The sequence below is a fragment of the Anser brachyrhynchus genome (assembly GCF_964034855.1).
Source record: "Anser brachyrhynchus genome assembly, chromosome: 3".
In the NCBI taxonomy this organism is placed as follows: Eukaryota; Metazoa; Chordata; class Aves; order Anseriformes; family Anatidae; genus Anser; species Anser brachyrhynchus.
Genome location: NC_137696.1, coordinates 105,668,574 through 105,688,421, shown reverse-complemented (window position 1 = coordinate 105,688,421; position 19,848 = coordinate 105,668,574). Strand labels below are relative to the sequence as shown.

The 19,848-nt window shown below is 38.5% G+C and overlaps 1 long non-coding RNA gene across 6 annotated transcripts in view; it reads right to left on the bottom strand.

Moving 5' to 3' along the window:
- LOC308192740 overlaps nt 1–19,848 on the bottom strand; it is a 56,403-nt gene that overhangs the window by 27,316 nt on the left and 9,239 nt on the right. For 3 of the 6 annotated variants that reach the window (XR_013949073.1, XR_013949074.1, XR_013949076.1), the window contains one exon: nt 16,495–18,957. This is a non-coding gene — a long non-coding RNA (uncharacterized lncRNA). Of the gene's footprint in view, nt 1–3,369; nt 3,510–16,494; nt 18,958–19,848 lie in introns of those variants that run through there. The other 3 variants (XR_013949071.1, XR_013949072.1, XR_013949075.1) reach the window with 2 other exon arrangements.

Here is a 19,848-nt window from a genome sequence, read left to right as displayed (position 1 = left end):
TAAAAGGATCAAGAGACTAGGCAAATACAAAGAAATGTAATAACTTACATGCATAGTATATACTGAGTTCATTTGCTGTTGCTTCCCTCATTAGTATGCACAAATATATATGAAACAGTATAGTAACCTGATAAGTAGAAAAAAGATCAACATACATCTCCTGTACAACAAAAACGTAAATACAGAATAGTTTCCTGAGTATCATAGTAGTGTTAGATCTTGCTAAAAGTCATTCTGGAAAGGATTGGATAAAAAATAAATAAAATAAAATAAAATAAAATAAAATAAAATAAAATAAAATAAAATAATAAAATAAAATAAAATAAAATAAAATAAAACAAAACAAAATAAAACAAAATAAAATAAAATAAAAAGAATTGAAAGTGCCAACAGATTTCAGCCTAGAAGATGCAAAATGAACTAGCACAAAGAATAAAGTCTACAGACAACAGAAACCCAACAATCTACTCACAGATATTTCAAGACGACTGATATGGCACAGACCATATCAATAAAAAAAAAACAATTAAATGAAAATAGACAAAATGGAGAAAGAAGAAAGAAAAAAATGCAGAAAAGGTCACCAGAGGAGAGAATAAAAATTAGAGTCAATCAAGGAGCTAGAATAATAATGATAATAATAATAATGATAAATAATGATTTATTGTATCATCAGTCCTTAAATCAAGGAGGGTTGATCATGAGTTTAATTAAGACTAAAAAAGTAAACAAAACACAGTTTCATGGAAAAGAAGACTTTTCAAAGCTGTTTTCTGTGATTACAAGTTTGCTAGGAAAACACTTTGCAGAGTATGCATACTATTTATGAAAGCATTAAAATAATACTTTTTTATTAGCATTAAAATAATTTCATATAGAAACATTTTTTTTCTGTTCTAGGGGTAGTTTAAGTTGCTTGGTCTACATACCAGTACCACAATAGAAGAAATGAAAATATCAGGAAAAACAAAAACAGATTAGAAAGTGTCTGTCTATTTTTAATTAGAAGAAGCTTGTTTAAACTGATTATAATTTTGATTTTATTTTTGCTGAATAATGAATATTCTTTTGCTTCTCTAGTTGTCACTTTTTACAGTAAAGCTAGCTGCAGATATTAATATATTTGCCTTTTTCAAAAAGCATAGCAGATTTCAAACAAGAGATGACACATACTTAATGTTAATTCTTTTTGGAGTTTGAGTAGAGCTGGAGAGAGAGGATTTTTTCCTCCATTACTAATGTAATGAGAACGTTTTGAAACTGAAGCTAGCTGACAAAAACTTTTTCCAAACCTAGCAGGAACTACTTACATGGCTTAAATACAAGGCACACACGAATTGTCCAAGAATGTTGAAGGGAAGGACTTCAAGTATGTCTATGCATATTTTAACTCTTTTTATTTTCTATATTTTCAGAAAGTATCGTAAGTGGCAATGAACACTTACAGTCATGCACAGACAATAACATGAGTAATGTTATGAGACAACTTTTATAGTTATTTGAAATGAATGTTATGTTCAAAACAAAGTGAAGAACAGAGATTGTCATCTAACAGCTGCTAATATAGCATATATGAATATTGGTTTGATCAAATTTCTGCTGCCTCTAGGCTGTTTCCCTCATTTGGAAAGTCAGGTTCTGATAGCAGGGACTACAGCTGCAGTGTTCATTAGGGATGCTGCTATGTGCCTGTTTGATGAAAAGAGAGGAGCAGGAAAAGCTACGACAGCTACCACAGGGAAGCGAGCTGATGTAGTCTTTTTGGATTTCAGCAAAGCTTTCAATACTGTGTCTTACAGTATCCTTCTGGACAAAATGTCCAGCATATAGCTAGACAAATACGTAATACAATGTGTGAACAATTGGCTGACAGGTCAGGCTGAGAAGGTTATAGTGAATAACATTAGGCTAGCAGCCAGTCACTAGTGGGGTTCCTCAGGGCTCCATTTTAAGACAAGTTCTCTTCAATGCTTTTATAAATAACCTGGATGCAGGACTCAAATGCATACTAAGTAAGTTTACTGACTATACTAAATTAGGAGGAGCTGATGACTCCCTCAAGGATAGAGGGGCCTTGCAGAGAGATCTTGACAAATTAGAGAGCTGGGCAATCACCAACAATATGAAATTTAACAGCGAGCGCTGGATTCTGGACCTGGAATGGAGCAACCCTGTATGTATGTGCAGACCTGGGGGACAAGAGGCTAGGTGTTCATGTTGACAGCAAGCTGAATATGAATCACCAGTGTGCCCTGGCAGCGAAAGGGGCCAGCCATATCCTGGAGCACATCAGGCACAGCATCTCTAGCCAGTCAAGGGAAGTGACTCCTGCTCTGCTCTGGTGCAGCCTCACCTCAAGCACTGTGTGCAGCTTTGGGTGTCACAATATAAGGACATAAAACTATTCGAGTGTCCAAAGGAGGGCTACAAAGGTCTAAAGAACAAGATGTATGAGGATCTGCTGAAGTCACTTGGATTGTTCAGCCTAGATGAGGCTGAGGGGAGGCCTCATGGCGGCCTGCAGCTTCCTCACGAGGTAAGCAGAGGGGCAGGCGCTGAGCTCTGCTCTCTGGGGACAGCGACAGGACCCTAGGGAATGGCATGGAGCTGGGACAAGGGAGGGTCAGGCTGGGTGTTAGGAAAAGGTTCTTCACTGAGAGGGTGGTCGGGCACTGGGACAGGCTCCCCAGGGCAGTGGTCACAGCCCCAAGCCTGATGGAGTTCAAGAAGCATTTGGACAATGCTCTCAGACATAGCGTTTAACTTTTAGGTCATCCTGTGTGGAGCTGGACTCAATGATCCTTGTTGGTTCCTTTCAACTCAGGATATTCTACAATTCTATACAATACCTGCCATGGTGCCTGGTATTTCTCCTGAGCTGCCAGCCACCATCACTGATGTTCAGAAAAGAAGACTGAATAAAGATACAGGGGACATCAGCTTTTCTAGACCTTCCTATCCACTCTAAAGAATACTGTAGTGTACAGACCTTGTTTCTAACCTCCTCCAAATCTGCATTTTGGCTTATAGAACATATGCCTCTTTAGAGGATGGAGGAGATATTCAAGTTCATTTGTGCATAGTCCCAATGAAGTCTGTACTGTTCTACATCATTCCATTGTGTGTCAGAAGATGACTCAGGCTATGACATGCAAATGATACTGTCCCGAGGATTTGCCACTTCTGATGTGGATAACACCACTACCCAAAGACCACGGGTGCATTGAAGAACATCTGAAAGATACATATTCTTGGTCAAGATTAGATTCTCTCTTATCTCATTGATTGTACTGTTTTCTGTAGGAGACAGTGGCTTTGTAAATTGCTTAAGGAATGCATCAAGACCACCTCACCACTCACCCAACTCACCATCTGTTCTTGCTGGAAGACTAGTTGTAGGTAGATTCCATTTAGTGGGAAATCCAACTGCTGTTTTCAGGAGTCTTCCTCTCTACTTGTGATTCTTCTGTGTTACTTCCAAGTACAGAATGAGGTCTCTGAATAGGTACCTAGTGTCAAAAGCCAGTCCCAGTCAATCATCCAAACTTCTTTGTCTCTCTGCTGATATCCTGAGTCCCACCATAGAGGACATCAAGGGTAAAAGCTTTGCTTATACCCAATGAAATTTATAACTTCCATCCCTGAGCCCTGAAAAACTCCCATACAGCTTAGCAGACTGTGTGTGCTGTCACTTGTCACCTGTGAAGACCTGGCACCACACACAGTTCTTACATTTACCATTAGATCGTCCCAGTAATGGCATGAGTTGTCCAATGTCCTACAAAGACATCCTCAGAAAATCTTCCTGTTTACCAGGTTTGTAGGATCATTCAATTGAAGACCCTTCCATCGAAGTCTCACAAAACACATCCTCCACCCTCTAAAGAACTAGTGACATTTCATTAGCATCAAGGACTGCAATGCAGAAGATTTGAGAATGCAGAAGAATTAAGATTCTTTATTATGACACTTAATCATTCACACTTGGCATTTGATCAACTTTAATAAAATATTTATTAGGCTTTGAAACTGAATATGCATCTCGTACCTTTTGAAAGCTTTAGTGAATTTAGCAGATTTTTCATCATAAACTTTGCAGTATAACTCCTGTGTAATATCAAATCTGACTTACTTGAGAGCTATAAAGTATTTAGTTTAGTCTTTGTATCTTGACTTTGGTAACTTTTTATTATCATCGTGATCAAGTCAGGTGCTTACGAAGTAAATGCACATTTACTTAAAGAAGATCAGTTTCTGATACTTGAGATCCTCAATGGATATGCACGTCAGCTAATCATACCATCCTGGCAGCCAGCTAAGGGAAAGTGCCAGTGCTGCAGTTTGGCAATTAAAATAATCTATCAAATCAAAGTAATACAGTAAGCTTGAGCAAGTAGAATCAACAGAAGAAAACAATCTTTTTTTTTTTCTAACTAGGCAACACAGTCTTGAAACCCTTTCCAAGAACACAGTCACTCTCATCTAAAAAAAAAAAAAAAGTTCTCTGTAACTTTCGATGAAGGTAAGTTAAAATTAACAGGCTGAGTCTATGCCCCTATTTGGCAAGTGGGACCAGTTTCCTTAACCTTGAAGGCTCCTTTGTTCTATTATAAATAGCCAGTCCCAAAGCCTGTCTTCTACTGAAGAGTATTTATGGTCTAAAACTTAAAAAGAAAATACTTTTCTGTACTGTAACTGACTTAGTCCCACACAATATTTTAAATATATAAAGGGGATATAGCTAAAATATTAAAGATGGTCCAACAGATCTCAAAATATGAATAAACGTGAATTTCAGTTTCTTCCGTTACTGAAGGGATTCTTGGCTCTTACTGATCGTCTTACAGGTCTCTCTTCTTGGATCAATTCTGTTTAATATTTTAACCAGCAACCTGGGTAGAATATAAAATAATTGCTAGAAAAATTGGCAGATGACACACAAATTGTTGGAGACAAATAATTATGTGAACAATTCAACAATATACTGCAGTCAAGACTGCTTGGTAAATGCATTTTATACACTCAAATGCAACACCATGCAGCTTGAAAGAAAGACTACAACTGATACTTAAATAATGATGATTATACTAGAATACAGTGACCATGAAAATACCATAGGAAATACGTATCTTGAACAATTTCCCTTGTGAGTAAATTCGCACACCACACAACAGCTTCTGGTATACGAAGTAGCTCATGTCATTGCATGATGCCACTGATCTGTTATCTTGATAAGCAAAGAGCACAGAAAGGCAACAGAAAGTGACACCCTTCCCACTGTCAATGTGATCATGAAGGAGACTGCAACTTCCTTTCTAGCACCAACTTGCTGCCATGCAACAGTCAGTAGATGATAGAAATAATACTGAAACAGTTGACACTATAACTGGCTACCTGCAATAATGCCAAAAGAAGACAAAAGCAGCAGCAGCAACAAAACAACAGATGCTTTCAATTTATTCAAGGCATTTATTCTCTGCTGGAGTAACAAACATCAACATCTTCCCATCTATATTGGACATCGGTCAGATTGTGATCTCCAGGGAGCCAAGCTGATCAAAGTAGGGTCCAAAAATAATGGAAGGACACGCCTTGAACTCCTTGTCAGCTATACCTCAAATCATACCTTGACTGATGCTGAAAAAACAACACTTCCAATACTGTCTTAGAGGGCACTCTTTATTGCATGTTCAGCCTGGCAACTAGAGCTGATTATCACAGAATTGGATTTGAGCTTTACCAGAAGACACAGTAAATAATGATTCTGATATTTTCACCCACATACAATATAAAAGTTTATCTTCAACAGTTAATGCAGTTGCTAGAAAAGGAATTGACTTAAATATACCATTTTATATCTATCAGCCAATTATGTAGGCTTGGGCCATTATCTAGTTCAGAAATATTAATTCAGACACACTACTGCATGGTAAGGCTGATTGTCTTCAAAGCATTATTTTGTGCCTCTCACATTCACTCTTAAAATTTTGTTCTGCCTGCTAAGTCGTAGGAAGAGAGAAAAAAAAAAAGCAAATGTAACATTGATGTGGAAGTCAGCATTGACTGTTAACTCTTTATTGAAATGGAATGTTTGTAGAAGAGTAGAACTAAACAAAAGCCTCCAGACCTGAGACTGCTCTGCAGTATGAATCTGAGTAGCTATATAACAACAATACCCCTTTGGGGATCTTGAGCAACATAAAATTCTGTGAGGTAAAGCTCTTAATGAAGCCAGTGTCAAGAGGTATATTCATTATGATTGTTCTTAGAAATAGCCATCAACATGATACATTTCCCCTATGGGGGAATGTGTGGGGCTGTACTGTAGCCTCCAAGAACTTCCTAGTGTCAGTAACAGTGTGGACAATTGCAACACAGTGCTCATGGCTACTACTACCAAGTTTACAAATACAGAGACACAGTTGTGTCGTCTAAGGTTATGTATCTCTTTCATATCATTTGCTCACCTCCTGGTTGGCTAAGTTTTCTGCCAGAAGGCCCCTAGAGCTGCAGGTGCTGTCTGAGTTGCTTGAATTGTGTTACTTATGTACTGAGAATGCATACATTTACTTCAGGAGCCCTAAATCAACCTCCTGGAAACAGGCTGCTACTACTTCATTAATTAAGCTGGTGTAAAATTAAGTCTTTTACAAAAATACATTAACACTGTGGTTTCTATCATATCTAAACTTACTGTTTCAACCTGTTAGTGTGAAAAAGTCTTTTCTATTTGACACAAGTTGATCGGCAGTAATATCGGTAAACACCTTAAAATCTTAAAATCTTCATCAGTTAGGATATCATTTTGCCCTGATCAGTATCAGGGGACAAAAATCCCAGGTTCTCCTGTTCAACTTTTTTTTTTTTTAAATATTGGTGTTCTATTCTTTTAGATCCCTTGAATTTCATAACAATTTCCAGGTTTATTGGAAGAACCATTCAATCTACTCTTTTAAAGCTCCTGTATTCAAATTACCTTAGCTAGATAATTTAGAAATGTTTAATTTTAGCAGAGGTCCATTCACATATTTCTGGAGTTATTCTTGGAATAGGATGTCTTTTATCATTATGATCTAAATAAATCAAGCCAATCTTTTTCCAACCATAGATTAGAAATATCATTGAACATTTCTGCGTTCTCACCGATAAAACTGCTAATTTGTCCACCTCTGTCCACTAACAGATAACACTAACTGGAGATGGGTAATAGGCATAGATAATATTATAATAGAATAGATCATTGAATAGGATAGAATATATAATACTAATTAAAGCTTCATTTTTTTCCTATAATTCTTAACAGAATCACAAACTGTTTAGGTTGGAAGGGACCTCTGGAGGTCATCTGGTCCAACCCAGATAAGGTGTTTGAGAACGTATTTTAAAACACTTATTCTTCTTACTCATAACTCCAGTGGCCATGCAAACCCCTGTGACATCTTAATGTCACCCTTACCCAGCCTGTTCTTGACACTCCAACTGCCCGAGTAATTCTGTCTCCCCATCTCTGAATTCAGTAATACCAATATCAATTCCATGCTCAGCAGAACAAACTTTTTATTCCTCATGCCACTAACACATCTAACAACTTACATAAGCAATTAAAGAATTTATTCTGTCTCATGGTATCTTAACCAGAAAGAGGAATGATATGAAGGACAGCACACTCAAATGGATGACTGAAGAGGAATTTTTAAATTGCTTTTTCTTTTTTTTTCTTTTTTTTCTTTTTGGAAGTGCATATGGAACTATAGTTATATTTACATGTCTGCAAAACCTAAAAAAAATAAATGTAAAGAAAAAATTTAGAGAAAATGCAAAATGCTGTGCTTAAGTGTTCATTGCACAAAAATACCTTGTTCTGCATGTTCATGCAGAATATGCCATGCATTCATATGGGATGCAAGTGGCTACAGAATCTATTCTTAGGTGCAAGCGAGATGAATTACCAGTTAAAGTACTTCACACAAAAAGAGTATTTTCTTTTAAAAAATGCACATCCATTCTCATTTTCTGTGACTATACCTCAATTACTGTATTTCACCTATGAGAACTTACTGATATTCTTCCAACATATGACTTCTGTCATTGTGTCCCTTCAAGTCCATTTCCACCATTTTTGTGGACACAGATGTGATTCTACCCTGTCCACATTACACTGAACCATGTGCAACTTATGTGGGTTACAGAAACAAACATTTTATGTGAAATTTATTCTAATTAGAATCTTAACATTCTAATCAAATAATTATTATCAGCTTGTATATAACCGTTATAGGAAGAGCAAGGAAGAACACAAGAAAATTCCACTGAAAAAGTCTTAAAATTACAGTTAGAATCACCACACTTACACACACTCCTACTACTTTGTACCTTTTCTATGCTGCTATGCTAGCCCTTTTAGTGGAGGAGAATCAGCAGAGGAGGAAATGTGTACGGATGGAGGGGTTTCTTTTCTCCTCACTTCAGAGTCTGCTTGGTAGGTACTTCTTTATGTTAACATGTATTATCCCTTGTTCTGTCTTTCATGGTCCATAACTCAAGGTTTTTCCAAATGTACTATACATGCTGTGTTTTACAAATGCTAGGTATTTATTTTTTGTTTTGCTATTCTAAAAAAAAAAAAAAAAAAAAAAGGTTTTCCTGAACTTGTATTACTTTAATGATCAGTAAGTGACTACTGGTGATTTGTTTATAGCCCTAGAGCCTCTGGCATCTTCCTGCTCCTGTTCTTTCAAGGCTTCTGCTATCATCTTTTTCACTACATTATTGTTCCAGGGTCATAAATAGTTCACTATACACAGAAGAACTGTTTGCTATTGATAACTGTCATTTGCAGAAGGGCATCAGAATTATTATACCACTACACAATGGCATAATGTAAGCTAAAGCTCTTTAGCTTTACAAAATAGTCACCTGGTTGTTCAACAGTTGTTGTTTTAGCTAAAAAAGCTTCAGTAAAACTCCAGACAGGCCAGAACAAGTCCAGACAAAGTAAGCTTGGTGAGTCCTAGTCCAGAAGCCTTCCAGAGTCAATTCAAAGCCTGTATTCCGTTACCAGCAATGGCAATACTTTATTTAATGGACTGCTCAACTACACAGCTACCCCTATTTAGCCTCCTATGTCACCCCAAGGTCTCTATTTCTTCTTCAGTCTTCTCAACACTTAATTTCTCCTGTCTTCAAGACCTTAAGTAGGAATATTCCATAGATGACTTCTAGGTTATGCTTATAAAAAAAAAAAAAAAAGAAAAAAAAAAGAAATTAAGCCTACAAAAAAAAAAGCACCTACAAAAACCAACCCATTCATCTTTTAAAGGTCATACTCCAGCATGCTGCCAGGCAAGCAGAGGCACCTTAACTCCACTGTCAAGATGCCACCAGATCTCTTGACCACTCAGTTGAAACCCTACTGCTGTGCAGCTATGGTGAGGGAGCATGTAATTGTAATGCAGAAATCAGTGATGAAGTAACAGTAGTCACTGCAGGTAGTAAGGAGAAGATGACGCATAAGGCAGTTTGCCAAGGCCTGAATCTGCTGTGTATCTGGCCAATTTAGAGTATACAGCTATTGCCCTGCATTGTAGGTTGTTTGCTCCTGCCCTCTGCCCACAAAGGCTAACCCACATTACAGTACAGAGGAAAGAACTTTCCAAATACAAAACCGCACACAGAGAACAACAAGGAGGAGAGGCAGGTGGCAATCAGTGAACACTGCAGGCGCTAGGAGCTTTGGAAGACCTGTCACAACACACAGTAAGCCCCTCTAACTCTCTTCACACTGCAGAGACACAGGACAGTTGCTGGGCATAAGAAGAAAGGTCACTACCAGAAGATTCCTTATCTGCCACTACAAACTGCAAGAACACCTTCAACTATTCAACCAGTAGACAACTAAATGCCTATTGACAACTCCAGAATTTATAATTGCTGCCAAGGATGGGTTGCTGCTTCAGGGGAAGTTGCCTGGCAGCACTGCTTACTGGCCGTGTTATCACCCTGGAGAAGCTTACTTGCTTCCCAGATGCACATAGGATCAGGGGCACTAGTGAGAGATTTCTATACTGATCCATGCATTTACAGGGTGCACAATAACCTGTAAAAAGTTTCATGCTTTTGGGAAAACAAGCACAAGCACCACCTTTGTGCCTCCCCTTTAACTCCTGCACACACACTCCTACTCACACTCCTACGCACTCATGTCAGAGACTCTGCACTTGGCCATGAAGCAAAATGGACAGCCCACCCTGCTGCAAGCACACAGAAGGCCTGCTCTGGGCCAGCATTGGCTTCACAGACCAGATGGGGAGATGAACCTCTGACAACACTCATGTACTCTGAAGAGTCGCAGATGGTCTCTCCATGGGTAAGAGGCTTCCACTACCAATCCAAAAGCGGGGAAAGAGGCATCATGGCCAGCTCCTGTACTCCCTCTGCTAACCTGCCCTCCCACAAGGGAGGAACAGCATGGGAACAAAAAGCATCTGCTGGACAGGCTGCACTTGCAACATGGCTTTTACAGCCTATACAAGCTGTACAGTACCATTCAGATCCTCTCTTTTCAAGCCTCACTTCTCTCTCAAGAGTCCTAGATGTCACAGAGGGTTGCACTGGCACAGCAGCGTGTTAAAGATTAACTATAACACCTAAAACAACTAAGCACTCAGCCATTTTTGCCAAAAGTTATTCAACTCAACTTCAGACCCATTAGGGGAGACCAAGAAAGACATTCTGATTTGACAAGGCACTGTTCATGGGCAGAAAACCGTGGTAAGTGCATTTTAAAACAGTTCCAGGTAGATGGGATGGCCAATGATGGCAGCAGTTCCTGTAGGAAAAAGGGAAAATTACCAAGAGAGCAGACACACATAAGGTGTTGGGTGCCACAAGGCCACCACAATAACCATTTACCAATTTCTTATATCAGATGGAATTAAAACACCAACTTTTCCAGCACAGTAGAGGATTGCTCTATTTAGCAATTCTGTGCCATCTCTGTAGAAGACTGGCTGTATGCTCACATAGCCAATGCTAAACATACAATTAGGAGTGATTTGGGATGATTGTGATATTTACCTCAGAGAGAAGAGGTGGGGCTGAAGATAAAGCAGCTAGGGCACTTGCCTGAATGGCTTCTTACAGGCGAATGAAACATTACAGCTGAGTAGATTAGGCTGTAAGAACTGCCAAATCAGAAAGCACCGACTGTCCTTCCCTTCTGCTTCTTACTACCTGCCTGACAGTCTCTGCAGAAGATGTCCAGGCCTCAAAGAGCAGGCTACATCTGCAGCATCCTCCTTATCCCACCAAGAGAGCGTGTCCTTGTCCTGAAGGAATTTTTAAATAACTTATTTTATTTTTTCCCTGGTGTGTTTTTCTTAAAAATCAGACAACTAATTTGCATGTTCTGTATTTCACCTGAAGTCTTCTGGGAAGGAAGAAATGGGTGCTTCAAAGTGATTTTGTCATTTTCTGCAGTAGGTTCACAGACGTCTAAGCAAAAGGGAGACTGGGTATCATGTTCAGTACCTTAGCAATGGTATTTCCTTATTTTGTGCGCATTGCAGCAGAAATTACAAAAAGGCAAGGATGCTTTTGTTTGAAGCTACAGTGATTAAAATTGTAAGTATACGGCACTATTTGTTGCCAAAGGCAAATGTTGCTGTGAGTATGCAGGCTCAGGTCACACATGGAGTTCTTAAGGAATACTTTTCAGATACTCTGTCATGGGGCACCACCAGAAATAGCCAAAAGTCATTACAAGTTCCAGTGGAAATGGCTTGACGTACTCTCTCTTTGCTATATACCTGAAAGGTATTCTCTGTCTGATAGGAAAATGACAAGTTTTGTGCTTCCCTGTAACTTTCAAGAGAGAGTCTGTTGGGTACGAGTGGCCACACCATGCAGCGTGCAACGCCAATGCTACATACGAGCATAAGAATGGTATCTGTGAGCTGCTGCCTCAGTAGATATCTACAACCAAATTATGTGAATAAGTTCTTTAATGAGGGCACTTTAGGGCATAAGAATATTTGATCTAATCAGCAAGTGAAAATAATAGTAATAATGAAAGTAATAAGAGCAATTTTTAAGAAGGTAAAATACAACAAAGAACAGCCAGTGTTTGTAAAAATATATTCATCATACAGAGCTCAACTCCTTTTTCTGCCCATAGTAAGTGCTGTTACAATAGTTAGCACTATCTAGCATGTTTCTAATACGTCTGTGATGGCACTGAAAAGAAAACATACATTTCTAGTAAAAAACACTGGATACCATTGATCTGAGACACTTGTACACAGCAGAGCAGCATCCCTGTTAGTAGGATTCTATGAGATTTCAGTCTAACACAGCAGCTCCTTTCCACTACGCAGTAACAACCAGCATCCTGCTGACTCGCAATGCTACATAGCTGATAATGAAGCATTTGCCAAAGAGAAAATTGCAAAAGCGTCAGCAATTAATACCAGTGAGGGTTACTTCATTTCAGTGGATTGTCAGAGGGAAAAAAAATAAAAATAAAAATAAAAATAAAAAGCAGGTAGTGAAGGCTGCAGGGCAAAGCAGCATAACCTCCTGAACGAGGAAAATCTTATTCCAAACCATGTTGACTTCCCTCTACACCACCCTGCTCATTAGCATCCTAAACAGCTTCAGAAAAGAAAATGCATTGCCACAAACTGTGGCCACCTCTCTTTTGCATTTGGTCATTGATACAGACAGATTTAACCTTTCCTAGAACAAGCAATTATGGTTCAGCTATCAGAGTATTCTGCACTCCATAATAGGTTGAAATGCATGACTTTTTCAGTGTTCTGCATCTGAACTGAAGATACAAAAGTCAGTTTTGTTACTTAAAAAAAAAAAGTGTTCCAATATGCAGCACTGAACATACATTGCTTCTTCAAAACAAATCTTCTTAACTCTAAGCTAGATCTGAGGAGTAAGATAATATCCTCAGGTGTATTTCAAGCCACAAAGTGAAAAATGGAAGCTGGGAATGAAGAAATTCCGCTTGGCAGATCTACTCCTAGATGTTGGCTCAGACGCATTGCTTGGTCAGGGACAATACAGAAACTTGGCTGGGGCTGAAATCTTAGAGCACCACTTTTTCTGTCTATCCTTCATTTATTCTTATCTGTCTAACCCTTTATCTGACTGCCTGTGTCCTACATTCACATTAACATCCCTCCCCTCCTTGTGTAATACCTCTTTGCCCACAGCAAGGAGCTTCCATTTTTAGCTTTTCAGTCTGCTGTTAGGAGAATGTTAAAAGGAGCTTTTCTTTGCATACTGAGTTTACTCAGAATTCGTTGATACACCTGAAGGTGCCACACATGAGAGAAAGAAACAATACTATTATCAGATTGATTTTTGCATGGATTGTCTCCTTGCCTCAACAAAGAAAGGGCTGAGGAGGCACAAATCCAGCTCCCAACCTGCCAGGCATCACAGCAGATTGTCATCGCCAACCGGCAAGTACCAAACACTTAACTCAGGATTAACCTACCTAAAGTTCCACTCTGCCACACTCATATCACCTCTTCCTGTCCCTTTTAAGGGACCTTCTGCCCCCTTCCTCAAGGGAACTATTCTTAGAAAGAGGTTAACATACCATGTAAGTGTAGCTGCTTGTTTCCTACCTCAGGAAATGGGCATTCTGAAAAAGCAATTAAGAAAATCAGGGAAGAAAAAAAAAAAAAAAGCTTAAAACTCATTTTGAAACTAGACAAATCAAATGACTTTATTCAGAAATTCAGTTCAAGTTCAGAAGCATGATTTTGCAAGTGCCATTACTGCAGCCCACCAGGAAAAAATGTGTCACCTTACACTTTCTGCAATTTATCCTACTAAATCACCATGGAATTCCTCAGGCCAATCTAAACTCTTCCACATAAACCCACTCCAGTCTTAGCACAGAAGGAGCTCTTGAGACAACTTAAGACTAGCCCTCAGTTGTGCAAAGTTACAGCTGACTATTTTCAGGTGCATGGACTCTTTACATAACACATGACCCAGTTTCTCATGGACTGTGCACACAGGCATGGCACTGGACAGGGCTCCCTTCAATATCACCCCCCCCCCCCCCCCCCCCCAATAAAAGTCTGTTTTACAACCCAGAATTTTCCTGAGGGTTGCATTGGAGCCTTTAAATTGTGAGATTAGCCTTGCCTGTATTCTCTCATAAACCACACAGTTCAATGACCTAACCATTCAAAGCACTTAGTGTAAAGTTTGTGCCACAAACTGGTGTTCATACATTGTCTTTAAATACAGTCATTCTCGTTTCCTACCCTTCTCCCTCAGACTAAAAGCAATTTCCAGAGGCTCTGAAATTGGAAGAAACTGAGGAATACAGGTCATCCACACACAAAGAATTACTCTTACAGGTACCTCCAAACCTGTCTTCCCCATTACTTTGAGTTATGCGTACTCATAATGTATACATATAAAAAAAAAAAATCCATTAAATTAAATCCAGGATACTTTTTCAACTGAGATCTACAATAATATTCCCATATGTGGTCTTAGGAGGTACCCCATAATTCACATTCTGATCCAGACTTCAAGACAGGGAACCCTCTTCTTTACAGAAGACAGCAAGTCCTTATGTAAACATGAAAATAAGCTTCTGGAAGCATCAAGAAAATTTGTCCTTCCCAAGTGATAAGAAGTCTCTCAGATACAGCCTGATAAAGAAATTTCTTGTTCCTACCCTTTCATTTGCACTGTGACAGATTTCTCAATAGGTATTCCAAACCTTCAGGGCAACCTAGGAAGTTACAAATGTCTGACTTCTTTTGTACTTATATTTGAAACAAGATCTTGCACTTGAAAAACTGTTTTCTAGCAGCTAGTGTTTTCAGGCTGTTTTCCAAGATTACAAAGTCTATTAGCATTGCTATCCAACATGTGAATTCATCCCTTCTATGGTTATCTTCACTCAAATACACACCAGGGTCACATTGAACACACATCTGCATTAGAGCAAATGGAGATTTTTGAAAAAAACGTTTCCTTGTTAACGCAGACCTACTACTTGTCATCAGTTCATCTGACATATGTCACGAGAAGCAGGGGAAGGAGCAACACTTGGAGGTAGGAACAGACACAACTGTCATGCCTGGGAGGCTGATCTCTCTTTCTGTTGCAGATAAAGCCTCCTCTCTCCTCCTGTCTATGATAGGAAATTGAACCCTGCAGACAAGAAAAAAACAGCCCTTTGGATGCAGCTATTATAACTTGATTACTCCGGGTCTCTAGGGTTATTAGTACTTGCTGCCTGTGCTTGCCATTAGCTCCCATCAAGTTTTAATAATACTTCTGAAACAGAATTGGAAACATTTCTCACATCCAAATTAACACCTGATTATTTTCAATCTGGTGAAGACAGAATGAATACAGAAAGCTTTTTTTTTTTTTCCCTTGCAATTTTAGAACAAATAAATGTGGCTTTATAAATAATCACCATGAGATTGCCATTTTTCAAGTTTTTGGTGCTTCCTAAAATGGTGCATGTCTTTATTTTGCAAGTATTCTGCAGGGGGTACTAACAAGTTGCTCACTTTAAACATCCTTCAACTTATTCTTAAATGTCAATTTAGCTGGAATTTGGCAGTGAATTGAAATCTTAACTTGCAGTTAGGGCAGCTACTATGCAGTGGACTGAGGGACAGAACATTGAACTACTCCAAACTAGCCGTGTACAGGCCTCCTGCAATGAACATTTAAAATGCCTTTGTGCCAAACACCTGCCACAGATCAGTGTTTTCTGTTTTTTTGTTGTTGTTGTTTTATTATTATTATTATTATTTTCAGGAATCAAACTGCTTTTATAAAAATCTCTCTCCATTTCATGCTGAAGTAGGTCTATAAAAATAGGTGATGAAGTACTTTATGGAGATGCCTATTTTTACTCTTGACTACATGAAGAGACTAATGTGACTCACTAGGCTCAGACAACAACCTTTTAGACTTCCAGAGTTCAAAGACATGAATGCAGTCCACAACAGTGCAGCTACTATACTTTATATACTGTCTGGTTTATTAACCTGAAATATTCATAAAAAGGTAAATCACCAGTGAGGCTGAAAAAAACATCTGTTTTGTTCCCAATAAAAGCACAAGAAATGAGATTAGTCATTCCATTTGCTCAGGCTGTATTAGAGTCTCTAAAATTCTTTCTTAACTAAAAAAAATATTTTCTAAAAATACTGCATGCTATTTTACTGTCTCTAAAAACTTATGAATTGAATATAAGAGCACATCTGCACCTCAAAAGCCATCAGAACTGCAATCAAAAGCAAATCGGTAAAAACTTTTTTTTTTTTAAACAATCCAGTTATTTAATAGACCTTTATGTCATTAGTTTTCAGAAACCTTTTCCAATTATGTACTGCATGACCTTACACTAACACAAAATGGTCTATAACGTTTAATGGGTGTTGGTGGATTGATAAAAGACTAAAAAGGAAGAACTATTGATTTTTAAAGTGTTTGTTCTACAAAGCATATATTTTTGTAATTATAGTCAGCAAACATGACTACTTATGACACGTATGGTGTAACATGTTCCTTGGATCACTGAAACCACATTTAATGCTCACATTTCTGTACTGAAGCTGACAGAAGATGGTTTGTTGTTTTTATTTTATTTTTTAATTTATTTTTCCCCCCACATAAATCAGCAAGTATGTGGAGAAACATGCATTTCAAAATGTAGCCACACAACTGACTATCAACCAGTGACTGGCATAGAGCTAAAACAACTACCACTTTTTAACTGGAAGATGCAAGAGTTACAGTTAATTTCACAGGGAAAGATTTTTTCGGCACGGTTTTATGATTTGCTGTCTTTTTCTTTTCAATCAAAATCTCCCTTGTTCTATTGCTGTATTTGCATATTTTCTATAGCTCCTTCTATTCCCTCTAGCATTTGAAAAAGACTGGTTCTCAATGTACTGCATCCTCGGTCTGATCTGGGATCTCTAAAGGCTGTTCTCTAACTGCTGTCTCTGACACTACCTATCAGATACAACAGAAAACAGATACTGCGAGGAGGCTGAAGTTAAGAGATTTGGTAAGGAAAGGGTTGAGGAATATTGCTGATCAAAATACCTCTGGGATAGGTGGATTTGCTGAGGTCGGGCGACAGGCTTGCTCCCCTCCAGATGGTGTTGTCTAGGGACAGCCGTGACAGAAAAGTGCTGACCCACCAGAAAAGTGTTTCCTCCAACATGTATTTTTAACTGTTGTATACCTCCACCTTCAGCTGCAACCACAGCTCACTACTTCAGGTTGAGGGTCTCCTTACATACCTTCTATTTTCATTCCAAATGCATTCAAAATTCAAGTTTGTCTGTTTAAGTCAGGAATCCTTCACTTTGAGCAACCTGGTCTAGTGGCAGGGTTTTGGAATTAGATGATCTCTGGGTCCCTTCGAACCCAAACCATTCCATGATTGTATGATTTGCCCATTGTTATAACTGTGACTAAGAAACCTCATGCTCTCAGCTGGTCCAAAAAAAAAAAAAAAACACACCAAAAAAACATGCCATTGCTGCCTTCTGGCTGGAAAATTGAAAAGAATGATCTAAGCTGCAATTCCAGTCCCTGGAGGTAAGCCACACATGCTCGGGATCAGCAAGGAGTGGCCTGGGTATCAGCAGGAATGAAAGTAGTACTGTACTTGGAAGCTAGAGAGGAAATAAGAAAAAAAATAAAAGTATGAAAAAGCAACCCAAAAAATCTGTTACCAGCCCATGATTTACCTGTCTGTACCTCTATAACAACTTCTGTTGTAGACTGTTTCTCATGTGTTATTAGCTTAAGTATTGTCAAGGGTCCAAGAGTTTGAACTCATTCTCTTTTCATCTCTAGCTCCTGACAAGATTCACAAATTGACACAAATCATTATATAAGTAAAAGTGATGGTAATAAATATACCTTCCAGGAAAGAAAATACTCATTTATAGAACATTTCAGTTCTTCAGCTATATTGGCATTACAGCACAGACATTTTAATACTACCATTATCAGTTTGGGTAACTAAATTAGAATGTTTTTATAATATTTATTTTTTCAATAAAATAGATATATGATGCAATTCTGTGAAGAAAATGTCTTGCAAAATTCTGTAGTTGTGGTATTTATAAATATATAATGACAACAAATAATAACAATAATTGTAATAATGCTATGTTTATAAAATCTGCCAAACACAGCTGAACACTTGAAAAGAAAAAGAACAGTAGCTTTTCCTCATGGCACACTGCATTCAGAGAACACTGAGGACAGCCCACCTCAGCTGACAGTCTCACCAGAAGCAACCAATAGCCACATCCTGTTCTGTTTCCAAATTATGCTCAGGAACTGATGCATTGCACAAGGGACTCTGTAAAACAAACTTCTCAGAATGTCTGTACTTTGACGTTATCATCCACCTATTCTGCAGTTCAGCAGCTGTACTATGTACTGCTTAGTCGCAAGTTCTTGCTCCTGTAAAGGATGGATATAGTATTTCTACATTTCTACTTTGAACTACCACGTGGGCCACATGAGCCACATTAACAGAGCAACACAGGAACAGTGCATAGCTAGCTTTTTCTGCTGGGGCAGATTATGCACAAGATGCTCATGAAAGAAAGAGGCAAACATTTATGTATGTTTTTATAAAACTTCAGCAACATGGAAAGGCTTTGCTCTCTTTCTGTAGGGATTAAAAAGTGCTAGAGAAGGCAAAGAAGAAAAGTTTGTGATGCTTAAGAAACAATTTGTATTTATCACCTCATCTCTTCATCCATTTAGTCCTGTTGCACTTGATGACATTATACAGTATTGCTCCCATGGCCAAATCACGTGGCCAGAGTACATCTCAGAATCCTTCAGAATTATTCACCTTTTAACAGGCAATTCTTCCTTTTCCAACAGCATACCCAGCCTCCATCATCTTTGGATCTGTAGCAGGTAGACAGCAGAAAAATAGTTGGACATCTTTTTCAAGCTGTAATTTAAGACAAAAAACCTCAAGCCTAGATATTCAAAGATTTTCTCTGCCTAAAGAGTCAAGTTTTATAAGCTCTTTTCATAGTCACCAGCAGCAGCTTTGGAAATGCTAGGCATTCTTCTGATTCTTTTTCACCTCATCTTCTTTCTCCACCCTTCCCAGAAACAAGAAAGAGTTCCTCTGGTTGGTAATGCTAAAAACACAAAGACATCCTTTCTGCCTCCCAGAAATACGTACAATATGTGCATACATACATATTTATACATATAGTATGTACATACATACAATATGTACATGCATACATCCCTACTATATGTAAGGATAATAACTGTGGGAAGCCTTTAAGAAAAAGGGATTTGTTTCTTCTCACAAAAATATCTCCAAAAATATTATGGAAAGATGACAATGCCTTCCTAAAACTCTAGCCACAAAGCTCTCAGAGACTAGAAGAAATTGAATGGTGCATGATTCCACCAGCAAGGAATTGAGGCAAGGCGTTAAACGTTATCTGAAGCACTCCAGAGGTGCTTACATCAGTGTGTTAGCACACAACACAGACTTTTTAAGCATGGCTTTTTCACTTGTCCACTGCTGGAGCATGGGCACTGCAGTAACAGGCAATGCTCGTACACATAAGAAGAGTTACTCTTCCTAGTGGAGCCAAGCAGGAAGCTAAATGCTGGGGCCCTTTCTACAGTATGGACATGAAACAATTCCAGGGGAAAGACACCAGTCTTGCATTGTCCTAGCAATGACCACATAGAAATACCATATTGGAAATAGCTACAGCCTTTTAAGAAGGTAGGGAAGATTATTGAAATTCAGGCCCTGTTTCCTAAGTT